At 40.8% G+C, this 18022-nt stretch overlaps 1 protein-coding gene across 10 annotated transcripts in view; it reads right to left on the bottom strand.

Moving 5' to 3' along the window:
* GHR (growth hormone receptor) overlaps positions 1-18022 on the bottom strand; it is a 157140-nt gene that overhangs the window by 40218 nt on the left and 98900 nt on the right.

Below are 18022 nucleotides of genomic sequence, written 5' to 3'. Positions count from 1 at the left end.
AACAGAAATAAAATGTTCCACTTTTAATGTCTTGAAATGCTGATCTGTTGCTTCTGAAAGGACCAAACTCTGGTATAACTTCTGGTATAGTGCCTAGATGAATCTCAGCCACCAGGAGATTTATATTTTCTTTCTGCAGCTCTAGTGTGCACTGGAAAAAAGACATATGTAGACAGGAAGAAAATATGTAATAACTATGAGCCACCATTCCTGAATGCCAACTCCAACATCACCGCCTGGATGGGAAAGGCCTCACTGCTGGTGCTCTGTAGCTGGCTTGATACATGTGCTTTGCCAGTGGGATTCGCATCCCTTCCGTATGAAGCAGCAGACCAATGAGATGAAGAAATTGAGTTCTAATTCAGGCTCTGTAAGAAAGTAACCTGCAGAACTCATGCAGAGCTGTTCTGTGCATTTCTTTGACAGTGTGATCCTTCGTATCTCAGTATCACAAACCTGTCTGTATTTGCTTCTGACTTCTTGTCCTTATCACAGAACCCCGTCTTCAAGCTCTTGTGCTCAGTCCCACTTTTTCCATTCAGACAACCCTATTTTTTTTATTTTTTTTTTGGCTTGCTGAAGTGTTTCTCCAACACATAGCAAGCTGCTGTACAGGTTCCTTCTCTTCCACTCCTAAACCAGTCCAACCTGGGTCCTTGGTTTCACATCCATCACACCTGGCGTTCTGCACACCGCAGCACACCTTGGGATGCAGGACTGCATGTCTCTTGATGTGAGCAGAACCTGAACTCTGGCTGCTGCTATCTCATCTGCCCTGACGTTAAGCAATGCCAGGCCACCTTTAGGGAATACTTGTATGATGTTACCAAGACAGCAGCAGATAACACTGGTAGAGCCTGTACAGAGAGCTGGATCCAGTTGCACCACAGGTAAGTTTATTCCAAAGGACTATTCAAACAAAATTTCAATACTTTCAGGAAGTTTCTCCTGGAATATGGAGAGGGTCACCCCAGGAAGGAGCCCCAAAGGCAAGCAAGTATGTAAGCAATGCAGACAGGCATCTACAGGACCACTGATGCTGCTACAGCTCACATCCACACAGCTGCACAAATACAACCCTTGGCCGTAACCCCTTCTCTCAGTTCAGTTCTCGTCTCCACTAAATTTGAACCTATTCCCTCCCCCACAGTGCCTTGGCACCAACCAGGGGGTCACTGAACTCACACAAGAGCCAGGGTTCCTGCGCTCGTTTCCAGGGCTTGGCCAGGGCCCAGCCTGCAGCAGCTGGCTGTGGCTGCTCAGAGAAACTCCGCTTCGCCTCCGGGACACAGCGTGCTCAGACACACTCCACTGGCAACGCACGCAGGCTTGTCAGTGCTAATTGCTAGGAGAGCCTAAGCAAGCTGTGATGTCAGAGTCTTTGGAGATTTTAGTTACTAAGTCCAAGCTTCTACTGAGCGCCCACACACAAAAGTGAGGAATCTCGTGGAAGTATGAAAATCTGAGCACATTTTCACAAACACAGTAAAAGGCAATTCCCTGGTGAGCTAGAGATAATGGAGAACATGTCAGTAGGAAGATTTAGGCAATCTTAACCACATAAAGTGTTAGCAACACTGCCTACAGTCGTTCTATCATCAGTGAGCTTGGAAGCACAGAGGAACACATGAAGTGTTTACTTATGATACATTTGTTTATGAGAATGAAAGAATAATTTAAGTTAGCAGGGACATCTGGGGGTCATCTAGTCCAACCTCACAGTCAAAGCAGGGCCATTCTTAAAGTTAGATCAGTCTCCTGAGGACTTTGCCATATCCTGCTTTGAGTATCACCGAAGATGGAGTTCCTGTGGTCTCTCCAGCAAAACCTCTTCCATTGCTTAACCACTCACAGGGAAAAATTATTTTCTTTACACTTAAACAGGTCATTCTGTCGCAGTTTGTGATCATTGCCCCTTGCCATTTTGTGTGTACCTCAGAAGAAGCTCCTGTATGTATTTGCTTTGCATGGCAAGATTTTGCTAGTGGGGGAGCTACAGGAGCAGCTTCTGTGAGAAGCTGCTAGAAGCTTTCCCAATGTCCAACAGAGCCAAAGCCAGATGGCTCCAAGATGGACCCATTATTGGCCAAGGCCAAGTCCATCAGCAATGGTGGTAGTGCCTCTGGGATAACTTAAATAAGAAGGGGAAGAAAACTGCAGCTGGAGAGAGGAGTGAGAATAAGTGAGAGAAACAGTTCTGCAGTCACCAGGCTCAGTGCAGGAGGGCAGCAGGTGCTCCAGGCACCAGAGCAGAGATTCCCCTGCAGCCCCTGGTGCAGCCCATGGTGGGGCCGACTGTCCCCCTGCAGCCATGGAGGTACATGGGGGAACAGATCTCCACCTGCCGCCCGGAGAGGACCCCACACTGGAGCAGGTGGATGCCTGAAGGAGGCTGTGACCCCATGGGAAGCCTGTGCTGGAGAAGGGTCCTGGCAAGACCTGTGGTCCCATGGAGAGAGGAACCCAGGCTGGAGCAGGTTTGCTGGCAGAATTGTAACCCATGGGGACCCACGCTGGAGCAGTTCCTGAAGAACCACAGCCCCTGGGAAGGACTCATTGGAGAAATTCATGGATGACTGTGTCCCGTGGGAGGGACCCCACACTGGAGTAGGGAAGAGTGTGAGGAGTCCTCCCCATGAGGAAGAAATAGCAGAGACAGCGTGTGATGAACTGACCATAACCCTGATTCCTCACCCCCTTGTGCCATGTGGGGAAAGAAGTAGGGAAAATTGGGAGTAAAGTTACATCTCAGAAGAAGGGAGGAGTGGGGAAGGCGTTGTTAAGATTTGGTTTTATTTCTCATTATCCTACTCTAATTTGATTGGTCATAAATGAAACTAATTTCCCCAAGTCAAGTCCATTTTGCCTGTGACAGCAATTGCTGAGTGATCTCTCTCTGTCCTTATCTCAGCCCATGAGCCTTCTGTTATATTTTCTCTCTGATGTCCAGCTGAGGAGGGGAGTGATAGAGTGGCTTTGGTGGGCACCTGGTGTCCAGGCATGGTCAACCCATCAGAAGGTAACAGAAAACAAACCCAGTTTCTTCATCTTCCCCTTGTATATCGTGTGTTCCTGTCCTCTATCCATCCCAGAGGCCCTCCACCAGCCTGCCTCCAGCTTGTCAACAGTATCTGCAAGTATTCATAAAGCTCTCCAGATTGCAGAGTCCTGCAAGAACACACTGACTTAACAACAGTAAATATTATGAATAGATTTTATGGATCCTTCACGATTCAATAGAGAAAATGATTGCTAGCAAAGTAGTAGATCTGGTCAGTAATTACAGCAGAGTATAGGGCAGTTTCTGCAGCCATGTGCTACAATAAGGTTAAAGAATAAAGCTTATTTAGGAATATAAATATTAGGTAGAAAATGTCCTGAGGAGTCTGGTAACTCTGAAAGGAAATAACTGAAAGCACATTTTGTGTAACTACAGGTTACAGATTTTCAGTTGCAATTCCTTTCTGTTCGAATATTCCACTTATAGCAAAGCCACATATTTCTGTGAACTGAGATGATTTAGATGCGCTTCTGAAAAATATTTCAGAAAAATAAAGCTGCATTAATCACCTTCTTTACTTAGGAAATGGAAGCAGTTCTTGTGACTGTCAGTTTGTTTGAACTTCTGTCTAGAGAGAAGCTCTCCAAATTATCTAACCTCTCACAGGGAAACAAAAATTGACAAGAACTCCTCTGGCATAGCAAGGAGTATAACCCTCTCAACGAGGTTTTATGGATTTGTCAGGCCACAGTTGAGCTCTCCTTGCCCTCGTGAAGCCTGTCTCCTCTCTCTTCATTATGCAGAGAAACAATGGGGAAAGCAGAGACCATGTGGCAGCAGTTACGATATTCCCAAACGAGAATAAAAATGATGTATTTCTAACAATGCTTGCCATTTCAAGTAGCAAGGCTGCCAACCTCGTTCCCACATGCCTAACACCATGAACTGTGTTAGTGACTTTGGGGAACTGCAAGGCGAGGTTTCCTGGAAGCATCCTTCCTCCACAGAGCACTTCAGCATGGCAATCGGACAGAAGAGCCACATCAGAGCCGCTTGATGCCACTTATGACACCAGAGATGCCACTCAGCTCCCTTGGGCATGCCATTGTGGGTCAAGTGCCCACCAAGGGCTCTGCACTCCAGTGTTCATCCATGAGACATAAGATTGATCCTACTTCTCCAGCTATACTTAAAAATACATTTTAATCGATTTTTCTAATAATAAAACTAAACTATTTTGGATTAGGCTACAAAGGCTGGTAAAAAAAAATGCACTGAAAACATTGGAATTTGTAAATAACAGTCTGTCCAGTATGTAAAGGATTGTAGTCATAGTGTTGAGTGAGAATTACAGAAACTTTGCAATGTAACTCCAAATATTTATTGATGGTACTATTCTAAAATAATAACAAAAGCCACCAAAACAAAAAAGAAAAAAAACCCAAACCTTCTCAGATTTATTTGAAATCAAAGGGCTACATATGCTGAGACTGGTACATTTAAGTGTCCAACAATGATTTCAAACTTAAACATATACTATTACTGTATTTTTAACATCATTAGAATTAATAAATACAGTACCAGTCTAGTAGCAGCATTGCTAAAAGAGGTTACAGAAAAATACTTTCATTCTGTCTGGCTCTATGTTCTTTGTAGGAGCCAGTTTTACTGTCTGTCTTGGTATAGCCATGAATACCTTTGCAGCTGGTCTGTCTCTTTTACACAACAATGTGACACCAAGAGAGGAAAAAAAAAAAAAACAACAGAAAATGTGGTCATTACACTGCTAAAATGCTTCTGGAGCTGGGGACAGGAGGAAAAATCTGTAGATGTTTTAAATGTATTTTTGGAGATAAATTATGGAGGTGTCTCTTCTAACTCCTGTGCAGTTCTGGCATACCTAAATAGCAGATGAAGATTGCTGCTGAAGATAAGCAGAGGTCACAGGCTTGATTTGCAGTGTTATCTAAAAAATCCATAACAGCTGTCCCTTTTCCCTCCCTGTCTTTACAAAACAACTGTTGAACTGTTCTAACAAGTTCCTGCTTCAGCTTCACATATTCCTTTCCTATCTGGCACAGTACCTGCTGCTATGATTTCCAAATGTCCTCTTGACACACGCTTAGTGCACGCACTGCTGCATCTGCTACTAATTAGGGAGGGATATTTAGCCTGGTTTGAGAATGAGGCTCTTCATCAGGGAAAGGAAACCTGCAAGTTAAGAACACCTTTTCATTCAATTTCTATCACTTTTTAAACAAACCAAAACAGAAATAAAAGAACCTATGAAGCTTCTCCAGAAGGCCAGCATATCTGTATCTGTGCAAACAGATCCAGATTCCTCCCCAAGATGCTGGAAAGTGATTTCTTTTCTTTCCTTTGAACTCACAGTCAGACTGACATTTTTCCACATACCTGCCCATGACAGACCTTTTCTATCCACAGTTGTTAAAACTCTGTCTAGGCTTGCACAGACTGAACAACAAATTCATACTGCCTAATCTGGCCAAAATTACAGTATGTCACTGTGGAACAGAAACAGCAGATGAAATTATCAACACATCAGCAAACACACACAATGGATGAGAAAGCTCTTCTAACCTAAATTGATTGAAAAGGCTTTGCGAACATTTTGGTGCAAAGGAACAGGATATTTAGTGCCAATAAAGGTGTTGTGCTAAATTAAAGTACAATCTTGTAATGTTAAATCAGTAAATACAGTGCTGTTAACGCCACAACAACATTCCCCTAAAGGGTAGGTACTTCAAAGTATAGACTCTGTCATATTTGGCAAGTTTGTATCCTGACTTGCATAATGGATTTCAATATCCACAAGCGGTCATCTACGTAAGAGTCAGCAAAGCTAAGATTCACTTAATTCGATTTTAGACATCCATGACGTACATAATGCAGTCAGCAGCCTTTACAAGCAGAGGAGAGAAATAGGTGCAATTCATATAACATTTTATGGACGTCTACTTCAGGACAAACAGTCATGGTTGAAGCATACTCGTCATCCTTGTGTTACAGTAAATCTATCTTCTAAAGCACCTCTAGCTACACATGCCTAAAATTTCCCCAGCAATGTTAGATAAGGAAGATTTACTTTCAAAATCCAGGTGATGTGAGTGCCTCAGTGACAATTTTTTACCACAGACACCAGACAGGCCAACTGAAGGAAATGCTCTGCAGGATCTGCAATTAGGGAAGAGCTGGTGGGGAATGTGAAGATCTACAGCAGCCTCAGCTGTGGAGACCATGAGAGCTTCAGAACTGGTGAAGGCAGCAGAAGGTAAATTCTGGTTCGGCATAAAGATTGTTGTTCTTTTTTTTTCCCCAAAGTGAGGGTGGTCAAGGACAGCAACAGGTTTGCTAGGGAGTTTGTGGAGCAGGAGACATCCAAAACTTGACAAGGCCGAGAGCAACCTGATCTAACTTTAAAATCAGCCCTGCTTTCAGCAGGTGGCTGGACTAGAGACCTGAAGAGTTTTCTGCTGATTTAAATTATTCTGTGCCGGAATGATTCCACGACTCAATAGTGACCATGCAGAATAGTTGCCTAACTGCTAACTAAGCATGCTGTGGTTCTTCATTTTAATGATACGGGGTTCAGAGATTAAATTTTGGATGAAAACAGTAATACTTGGAGATGTGGTGAGAACTTAAGTGGCTTTTCAGAAGCAAGGCTTCCTCACAGAAAATAACTTCTGATATATTCCATGACCTAAGATGATTTCTTCCCTACTGCTGCAAATGAACACAAAATTGGTAAAAGCGAAAGAAAATGAAAAAAAAAAAAAAAAGAACATAATCTTTAAGACTCTGCCCCTCTTGATAAGCCAGCATGATGCAGCTTTCCTGATTTATAGCATTCTGTATAGCTTCCATGAGTTTATTTTCCCTCGTATTGGTATTCTTACCCTTCCCCTTTTTACTTCATGTCTCTTTTATGCATATGTAGTCTACTGCAGCTATAGTCATTTGTCCAGTTCATTCTTGACTTGAACTGCAATACTACAAAGAGAGATTAAAATATTCAGGTGAATATGCAAAAACTTATAGTTAACACACACACACATATACACACTTGCTGCTTCTATTTCCATCTAGTGGTCAAATGATGTTCAATTTTTCTTAATCTTCTTCCACGCACTAGTCTGCTTTTTGTCTTATCCCAAAGAGTTTTAACACAGCTCACGAAAGAGCTAGAAAATGAACATTTGTAGAACAGTATATGAAATTTGCAGATTCATTGCAGGTTGCTCACCACAATAACATTTGGAAACAGGCTCCTAGGGCATCTGACAGCAAGATTAGGAAAATGATAGTTGCAAATCTCTTAACCCACCAAGAGTGTTTCCAACAGTAAACCTTACTGTCTCCTTAGAACGTCTTACTATACCCTCACAAAAGAAAACAAATCTGAAAAACATTATCTTAAATACTTGTGCCTCTGTCAGAAAATATTGTGCCACTCATTACGAAGGAATGCACGGAAGCAAACATCTCCAATTTCCATGACAATACTGCACGTAGACTTCAGCTGCGTCTACTCATAAGATCATGTCAAGGCAACATGAGCCTGATTAACTTAAGCCATGATTTGTTTTCAGAGTGCAATATGTCCACTTTTTAGAGACTCATCTTTATAAAGATCCTTAATCATTCTTCAAAGCATAAAGAAAACTGTCCAGCTTATGACTGCAGAAAGAAAGGTCAAATCACACATTCAGCATGGTGAGAAACTTGCTATTTCCTAAATTTGAACAGAGCTTGTTTGCTTGTTTCTGGAGGCCACCTAACTCAAAGCATCAATACATTTTATGTCTTGCAATCCAAATTTCAAAAACATACGAATAGGTTCCTGTGCTGACTGTAGTACACATAAAGCTCTATATATGAGCTCTGGCTGGTCATCAACTAAAAATATTGCCTGTCTTGTTGTCATGTTGTTTTATATTAAGAATATGTAGTTGATACAAATCCCCCTTTTTCCATCAGGAAAGAAAAAGCCTAAAACAGTTTTTGCTGGAACTTGCTTTGCATTCACATGCAGACAAAAGCAGTATTAGACTTCTTCATTTATTCCTCCTTTTTCCAGAAAGTTTCATAGTCAGTTCACCTTTTAAAATTGCTCTGGTCTTCCAGTATTTTGTTTGCATTTCCATGTTTTGCCCAGTGAGCACTCAGAGCCATGGATTTGGTAGAACTGGCATCTTTCAGCATAGCTTACCATTTTCTAGTGTTATCTTCCCTGTACCACTTAACAATTTCTTTAGCCTCCTGTACGCCACGAGCTCCAGCCCTCCATCCACTGGATACTGGTCTGTTGTTATGTCTTCTGCTGGGAAGTCCCACACCGTAAGAAAACTGGATACAACAACCAGTGTGGAACAGAGAGGAATGATCTTCCTTGACCTGCTTGCAATGCTCCCAATAAGGTGGTCCACTGTGTGCCTATCTCACCCATCATCATCCACTTCTTTTCTTTTTCTGTTTTCTCCTCTCTCAAGTGGCACTGAACAAGAAGCTCCCTGGTTTGAGTATCTGCAGAGAGGACATTTTAATGTATTCACCGTTTTAAACAGCATGATCCATACCATAACACTTTTTTCTTTGTACATTTTGCACTTTTTTTTTCAGGTTTCAGACTTCCTTCATATCATTCCATAAATACACCTCTCTGTTTCAGAAAAGCCAAAGTATTCTCATAAATAAATTCTCGGTAAATAAGTGAAACTGTCAGGATGCTACTTGCCAGGAAATTTTGATCTCAGTGAACTAAGAGCTAATAAAATCTGAAAAGTGACACCAGCATTACAAAGTGTCCATACTTCATCCTTTCAGTGAGGGGACTAGTATCTGAAGTTAAGGAAAACATAAAAATGAACACAAGAGAAATTTTCTTCCATGCCTCCCAAAACCACCAGATTTGACTTGTGTACACAAGGATCTATTTATCTTCCCTTTTAGACTGAAAGGTTAAAAAAAAGGTTGTACACAGCATTACTGGATCATAATCTATCAGTATAGTGCATACTTTTAAAACATCACCTTTATTACTAACATAATAGAAAAATGCAAAACCCAGTGAAATGAGAAACCCGGCTCCCCATCAGGATTTTACTTTCTTTCTTTGCCAAGCCATCACATTCTCAACCATCACATTCCACTTCAGATTTCTGAAAAATCACTGTTCTTCTGTATCTCTGTTTCCTTCAGCAGTTAAATTAAAATAATACTCATGGAACATGTTGTGATTCTATATTCAATCTCTGTTAAATATTTTGATACTCTCAGACACAAGGTCCTCTATGAGAAGCATACCTTGTGGTCATTTTTTATCTAGATATATGGTTTTGCTACCAAGTCTGCACTGTATAAGTCACCAAGAGCTTCCTAATGATAATTTATCATAACATGTTATACCACTACTAATAATAAACTATTTTGCTTATTTTAAATCAAACTGTAACACTAGGATAGGCTAGGGATTTTTTTTTATTAAATTATATTGCATCTTGCCTTGGACAGATGACCAGGTCATAATCCTTGCACATCTGTGGCTGGCGAGATTGCTTTAAATTAATGGGCACTGCAAACAATTGTGTGAAAGCAGCTCACCCTGTTAAAACAACATGGTGATTCAAACCCCACAAATCAAATTTTTTTTCATTCACCAAATGTGCTAAGGTTTCATTGATAACTATTTATCCCACATTATGGTTAGCTGTACAACTCTTTCTTTAACATAAATGAAGGAAGTGGAACAGAAGACTGCACTTAAGACAGAGTATTAAACAAAGACTGAACATTGACTTCAACGATCAAATATTTTCCACATAATTCAAAAAGGCAGAGAGAGTATTCAGATTTCACAAGTGACAGCAGGTATGATAAAATTCACTATGTTCTGTATTATTTTAGTGGATAAACTGTTCAGCTGCTTATTTTTGAGAGGAAAGAAAAAGAACACCACAAAATACAACCCTTAACTGCCAGTTCTCTAAAAATACAAAATACACTAAAAACTAACAACATTAGACAGCCATGCCTAAAGTATTTTACATCTAAAGGTTTTCCCTTAGAAAAGTTATTTTCAGTTCTCCGGCTACATCAGACGGCACCACCTCGCTGCCAAGAGCCTGTGTTCTTGGACATGGCTGCAGCTCCCGAGGGGGGATGAAGACTCCTCAGCTGTAGAACCTGGCTGCAGAAAGAACTACCAGAACAGACGCTGAGTGCTGCCCATCCTTGTTCTGAAATGTTCTGAAGTTTTTCTTCTGACACTTTTTTTCCTCTCTTTTATTTTTTTTTCATCTACCTGGAATGGCCCTCATTAAATACCAAAGGCAGAAAAGGAGCCAAGGACTCCCTTAAGCTGACTAGAGACTTGACTATTTCCAGTATTTTCTGTGGAAATAGCACAAATACCAGAATGCAGGAGGACGCACCAACACAGGAGCTGCCCTGATTCTGCACTACATTCTGATTACTCCTACTCAATAACTGAACTTTTACTGGGACATAAGGTTTTTCTAGCAGGAGGTCATCAGAAGAAGGAAATGTCCCTGAAAAAGTAAGACTTTTGAGACCCTTACTCTTTTATTGCTTGCTTCTAGAAATTGGCTGTGTAATATTTATGTCAACTAACTGTATTTTTGGCCACGTTACTCCAGAAACCCTGTATTGTATGCAGTAACTAGTATAGAACGGACTGGACCTAGCCAGAATTGCTTTAGCTATTCTGCACACACTGGGGGACAGTGTGAAATCAGCTACACCAGCAGTCTTCTTCCCTCTGGGGTATGGTTCCTCTGCACTGCCATCAGACAGGACCTGCGCCCAGCATCCCAGCTGTGTCTGTGACAGCACACAGGAGACACATTCATTGTTGCAGCTGTTGGTCCTTCAGTTCAGGACGTTGATTTTAGGGGCATCTGAGGAATAAAAGCTTGGGGAAGGCCACACAGAGGAGGACCTCCACAGAATCTGTCTCGGACCTTTGCTTATCCTTGTTGGCCTCTGCATTTTTCCAGCTCTGCTGCATGTTTTTGGGGTGGGGACAAGTAGAGCTGCCATGAGCAGTGAGCTGACCTTCTCAGGGGACAGCCTGCCACAACAGCAAAATCCCAGCGGTGACTCAAAATGTTTGGAGCCTGTGAATTTACGTGCCACCCTAGGGTTATGTTTTGCTTAAAAAGTATCATTCTACATTTATCTAGACTGATTTTCATGTGCTGATTTATTACCCAGACACTTGCCTTGTAAGGACTTTCTGCAGCCCTTCAGCTGGCCCTTTACAGTTTAGTGGAGCATTGGCGAACTTCTTGTTTTGCAAGCCTCAGCATTTGCCTCCTTTGCAGAGATGTTTATGAACATACAGAACAGGTCCTGGCACAGAGGCCCAGAAAAGCCACCCCCCCTCTCTGACTCCCGCTCCTCGCTCATTCTGTATGTGCACACTAATGATGACTCAAGATGAAAAAAATAATAAACCAATCACACTTGAAAACTGAATTTTAAATAGTTTCCTGAGCAGTTGTACTCTCACATGTGGCTTTGCTGGTTTGGCACGTGCTTGTTTCATGGAAGCATCCATCCAGAGACAGGAGCATCACTCTGTATCTGGCCTAAGAAATGTCATTGTTCATGCTTTATAAGCTTTTGAGACACTTTTATTCACTGATTCTGCACGCAATGTGAAATTAAGCTGGAGATATCAAGAAACAGCAGAAAGAGGTGAGAAACTGATTCAGCAGGAGGACTGATACCTGTTCGGCGAAATGGTTGCGATCTAGCCCTGCCTGGGGAGCATATATTTTAAACTTCCCATACTATTTCATTTTTGAGGATGGAAGAAGGATTTCAGTTTCCACAGCTTTCAAAACAGACCATTGAAGTACATAGAATAATAATAATAATAAAACAAAACAACAACAACAACAACGACAAAGGAAAAAAACCTAGCCCCTTCCAGTACCCCAGCACCAAACTGAGATGCCCAATATATATATTTCTGTCTCCTTTAGAGGAATTTAATTTGCTGTATTTTGCTGTGTTTTATGATCAACAAACTATTTTAAGCATCTAAATTGCCACATGATTCACACTGATGATAAAAGCCAGAACACATTTGAACTTCGCACACATCCATCTCCTCTTGTTTTTAGTGCTTTAGAACTGCCCTAATGTATTTACACAGGTTAGGAACCTTAAAAAGCTGGGACACAGGGAACCTTTGGGCTAAGCTCATGTCACAGCTCAACACGATTAAAGTTCACAGTAATAGATAAGAAAAAAATTCAGAACAAGCTACAACAAAAAAAAATTCAAAACAATTGTTTGGCAAACCCTTCAAATAGCAGAATTTTGTTGCTGAAAACACGATTAAGTGAAATTTTCTCAGTTATTTTAAAAATGCTTTTATTACAAATTTTTCTTTGTATTTCAAAATATAAGTTGGGCAAAAGGATTAAATATGACATCTAAAGTATATTATTATGTATTACATTTCATGCTTTAAAGTAATCCATGCTCCTAAGAATTAATCTTCTTCAGTAAAGGTATTTTACAAAGTGAAAGAAAAATGCAGTCAAATAGAAACTCCCAGTGTGCCCACAGTTCTACAGTCACAACTATTATATGACAAATATCTGAATACTTCTATGCAATTTCAAGGAATTGAAACCAGTGATTTATCTACTTAGAAATTTACAAAAAATGCTTTAAGTGGCCCACGTAGCACACACAAAATATTAAGGTAACTCACCAAAAATACAGATAACAGTTAGAGAGGCTACCTTGAGGATGGAAAAGCAACTGAAATCTGCAATACTGATATTTCACTAAGATACTTTCTAGGATTATTAAAATCTTTTGTACGTTGAACCATCTTCTGCCTGCATTTAAGCAATTTGGTTTAACTAATTCTCAAAATTCTTTAAAACCATTCAAAAGGAGTAAAACTTTCATTAAATATGTTTTATATTCACATGCTTTTAATAGTGGCTTTTTTTCATTAGTAAATTACTCAAACCAGGAAAGTGAGGTAATGCACAACAGAAAGCTACATAAGGAGATGTTTAATTTGCTACTTTCACTTTCATTATTGTTAGTTGTTACTTTCACAATGACAGGTAAAGGATTTTAGCTGGGTCTAAAATGTCCTAGTTTAAATTAAAACTGTAACTTAAGGAACTACAAGGACACAAATAGTATGATAATCAGACGTCTACCACTTCTCAAAACCCCACTACTCATCTGCAGTCATCTTATCTTCCTTGAAAATCCAAGTCTACGTTAGTACATACATATCAGACTGGTAATACATACGTTCTCCATCTTTTTAGACTAATATAACCCTCTCAAAACATAAAAGGGAGTACTGCAGGGGAACAACCTGATAAAAGACAGAAATCCACACAGTTTAGGGATCACTAAGGTCAATGTTTGTGTGACACCTGTGGCCTGTCTTTTATTTTGGAAAGGACCTGCTGGTGCTAAAGGTGCTCACGCACACCACAGAAGTGCCAGTATGGAGCAAGTGTTTGCTTGCTGTCCTAAACGGTGTTATAACTGACATTTATATGAATCCAGTCAGTATTTGGGTACACAGAAGGAATTGGCAGGTGAGACTGTTTTGAAGGCAGGGAGGAAGCCAAGCACTGTACTCCAGAGCTGGTGTTTCTTTCGTCTCACTCAATGGTGCCAAATTCACAATCCAAACCAAATAAGCAGCTCAGCCAGTGACAATGCAGCCTTTTCCACAACATTTCATCAATATGTCTTAATGTGCTTTGCACAGATCCTCTCTGAAAGGACAATGGTGCCCTTAAAGTCCTTGCTCTGCTGACACAAAATAGCAAAACAATTACATTCCTTGACTCTAGTAATTTTCTGAAGTGGCTTGCTAGCAAGCAGCTTGGCTTCAACAGCATCTAAAGACTTAGAGAAACTAACCAGCTTAAAAAGAAGTCGAGTCTAACCTGTCAAAGAGTGTATCCAGAACTGATAGAAGCACCTGCTTCTAAAAGCACCTTCAACAAGCACCTGCTGGTCAGCAGAAACCATGAACTGACAGGACCCCCTTCTCCTGTCCCAGTAGAGACGTCTCGGTCACCACCTGCCACCATGGGCGTCTGCATCACATTACAGCCTCTCCCAACTTTAGTCACCTAAACTGAGATTTTCTAAATCACAGATATGTCTCGTGACAGAAGTATTTTAGAAAGCTTCGCACAAGACAGTAAGGCCTTTTCTGAATAGTAGAAAGGGGGAAAATAGGCTTACAAAACAAAATACTTTCTTCTTTGAAAAGCTCCAACACCTCCATTTTTATGTTCGGATCACATTATTCTGTTGGGAGAAGGGCTGCAGGGTCACATGAGCAACAACTAAAGAAAGAAAAGTGAGAATTTCTCACATGCTCTGAGCACATAAATGAATTGAAGCAGCGCCAAGGGGCACTCTGTGTATCTCAGCTACTCGAGCAGCCACACAAACAAAGTGTTCCAGGTCCTGCTGACACCAGCAAAATCTTTAACACCAAAAGCCACCTTTCTTATCTGACCTTGACCATGCTACACCAGGGAAGAAACATACACACACACACTATGTGCGTATGTTGACACACAGATTGAAGAGTGTGTCTGAACACAAGCTCCATTCAGACATAAAAGTGTGGGTGGCCATTTCGGATTCTCCCATGGCAACAGTTAGTTATGGGCTCACCTTAGCACAAGTCCTTGTCTGTTGGAAGAAAAACGCAGTTTCTGCAAGTATACAGATTTATGCAGAAAACAAATATGTGCTGGAGGAAACTTCAGCATTTTGTCTGCTTGCTGGTGCTGTCCCCTACCTCCTGACAAATACACAGTCACCTCAGCAGAGAGGGCAGAATGCCAGCTTTGTGAGTGCTGGAGGAAGAAATGTGTTTTCCCATCATTTTGCTGTGCACAATAAATGCAATGCTGTTGACAGAGGACATTTCACAACCTCAGCAATTTCATCACCATAATATCTGAGCAACTCAAACCAATGAAGGAGTTTATCCTCAAAGTGCCTCCTCACTTTACAGCTGGAGAGCCAGGACACAAATATTTATCAATTTGCCAAGGACAGAGAGGAATCTCTCTGGCACAGCCATACGCGGAAAGCTTGTTTCAGACCAATGTTGTTATGACAGAACTTTTACTCCTCCTGGAGTCACAGGCATTTTGCCTACTTTAGGACAAATAAGTGGCTTTGGGAGCTCACCCATCCCTGTCAACACGCCTGAGCCTCATCTGAAGGGCTCAGGTTATTGCCACCCATTTGCCTTTCTGCTGAGATACATGATGGATACTGCTGGTAGTGACAACTCAGGTAATCAGGGCACACTTCCTCCGGGAAACAATAAAAAAGTGAAAATGGTAATTTCACACCAATTGTGTGGGAGCCACCTACTAATAAAAACCGAAACAAAGGAGGCTTAAATAGTAAACCAAATCTCACTCACATCTTAGCAATGAAGTAAATGCTTGAGATACCAGCACAGCTGGAGCCTTCCTGACATGTCCCATACCTTGGGCTGCAAGGATTTCAGTACACCAGCTTTGCTCCTCCTAGGGATGTGACCATCCTGTAGCCATCACAAATACAGAATCGAGAACCATTTTTATTCGTTATCTATGACCTAAGCCTTGCCCTGATTTAAAGCAAAGAGGATTTCTTCTTATGCATTTTTCTAAAATTCACAAGCCTTTCTAACACACTGCATTTAAAAGCTGTGGTATATTACGCTAACAATCAGGAAATGCTGTGGAACTTGCCCAACAGAACAGAAGTCAGGGCAGCTTACCTCTAGGTGAAGGAGAGATATGACGGCTTCAGGGCTTTCTAAAAGTAATTTATTAGAAGATTATGGCAGCTTTTCATAAACTGCAGTTGAATGCATGATGGGATTACCATAGGCAAGTAGAAGAACAGAGACCATTTATTTTTAAATCCAGGAATCCTATCAATATAAGCCCTTTTTTTTTAAAAAAAAAAAAAAAAAAAAAATTGGTCCCCACTTCTCTTCTTAAAGGGGGTTAAAAGCCACATGCTGAGTCTAATATTCTGTTTCTTTTAGAGACTCTGGGAAAAAATAATGCTGTTTCTAGACAGTGCATATATACAGGTATCTTGGGATTACTGGAGATTTAATTGTATTTCACACATCTTTTCAGGCTGCTGAGATGTAAAATCCATGGAAGTGCAAAGCACTGTCATGGTCATAACACATTTCTGAAGAGATTTCAAGGGGATATAATGAAATTAAACAGGAAGATTTTAAAAGTTGACGCTTCTCCAAGCAAGAGGAAAACAGAGCCTCATTCTCTTAGGAAAAAATGCACTTTTGACTTAAAAAATGGGACAAAAAACCATGTTGAATTCCAGCGGCAACAAGATCTTATCACTGAAAAAGAACATTTAACAGTAATTTACAACCAAGCCTTCTGTTATGAGTTGGACAACACAGACCAAACCCTGTCCCTGATAGATGCAATCTGTGCAGTTTTTCCTGTAACTAGAACTGCTACTCAAGTCTATTAGCTAGATAAACTGGTGTAGCAGAATATCAAGCCTGCCGTACTGGGGTGATAAGATAACATGTCAGACTGGGAGCTCTGCAAGGAGAACATAGTTATTTTTGAGATGGTCAGCACTTCTGGAAAGAGGCCCTCACCTCCTGCAGAACACCAACTGGAAGCTGTCACTCACTTATCTCAACAAAACATTCACAAGATTGCAATACATAAAAATGTGCCAGATTCTGTAACGCATGTTCCTCCTGGTAAAAAACAAATGTTTATTGACTTGTGAAGGGAAGAAAAGGCAACCAAGAGAAAAACCTACTTCAAACAATGAATGGTGTTCATGGTCTGAGGAAAGCAGACAATAGCAGTTAGAATATTTTTGGCAGCCCCATCAAATTCCACTGGTTTTGCCTTTGCTATCTCTCTTAACGTGAAGACTCAGCTGAGAGCTCTGCAATATTATTGCAAGTATTTTTGTAGACAAGGATGGAACTCTACTTAACTGGCTTGGCCAGGAATGCGAGGTTAGAAAGTCTCAGCTGTGACAATTGGATACTCTGAAGAGCTCTCAGTGCTTCCTTTCAGGAGCGCAGTCTTCCCTTCCACCTCTGCAAAGCATGGCACAAGCCAGCCAGGACTTTGATTTAGTTCTGAAAGGCCCTCTGTGTGTTGAAAGGCATGTGCCAAGAGTAACAAGGGATACCTTGGGTTTTTCTGATTAACTTCTACAGCTTCCTATTGTGCAGATGCTACTGAGTCAGAAAGGAAAGATAATAAGTTATTGATCTCACATCCATTTCATTACATGTGTAGTTGCCCTAGATGCAAGTGCTTTTCCCGTGAGATGGCTAGATAGATTTTCACAGCACGAAGATCTGAGCTCTGGAACCAAGTGGAGGCATCCTTGGGCAACAGGGAAGTTTCCTCAGCTGAGGGAGTTACATTCAAAGCTAACTAGTCCTCAAGACCAGATGTTCCCTACAAATCCACTGCAGGATGAAACAGTTCACTAAAAAATAAATGCTTTTTATATACACACACCAGCATTTCCCCACATTGCTCACCAATGTTTTAGACTTCCTTTTTAATAAACCACTCAAAAATTCTTTGTCCTATGAAATAAGTTAATTAAGCTGTGTAGAATAATCAGACCAGTGACTTATACTTCCAAACTTGGATGACTGCCAAATATCAACACATAGCCTATGACAGAAAACACTTCTGCATTACCCTCCACCTTCAACCATTTCTGCTGTGAAAGACCTCTAAAAAAAGACAGTAAGAACTTCAAACTAGACACTAAGCACTTCAAAATACATCTGTTTTCCTTGCAAAACCATGAATGACTAGTAATTTCCATTCCTTTGATAATTACTTTTAACTTCTAGAAAAACACTTCACTGCAAGCAAAGATCAACCCAGCATATTTACAACTGGATTAAAATGGATGTTTGGAATT

The sequence above is a fragment of the Columba livia genome, chromosome Z (genome assembly GCF_036013475.1).
Source record: "Columba livia isolate bColLiv1 breed racing homer chromosome Z, bColLiv1.pat.W.v2, whole genome shotgun sequence".
Lineage (NCBI taxonomy): Eukaryota > Metazoa > Chordata > Aves > Columbiformes > Columbidae > Columba > Columba livia.
Note: the sequence above shows the minus strand (reverse complement) of the source record. Positions and strands in the feature narration are given on the sequence as shown.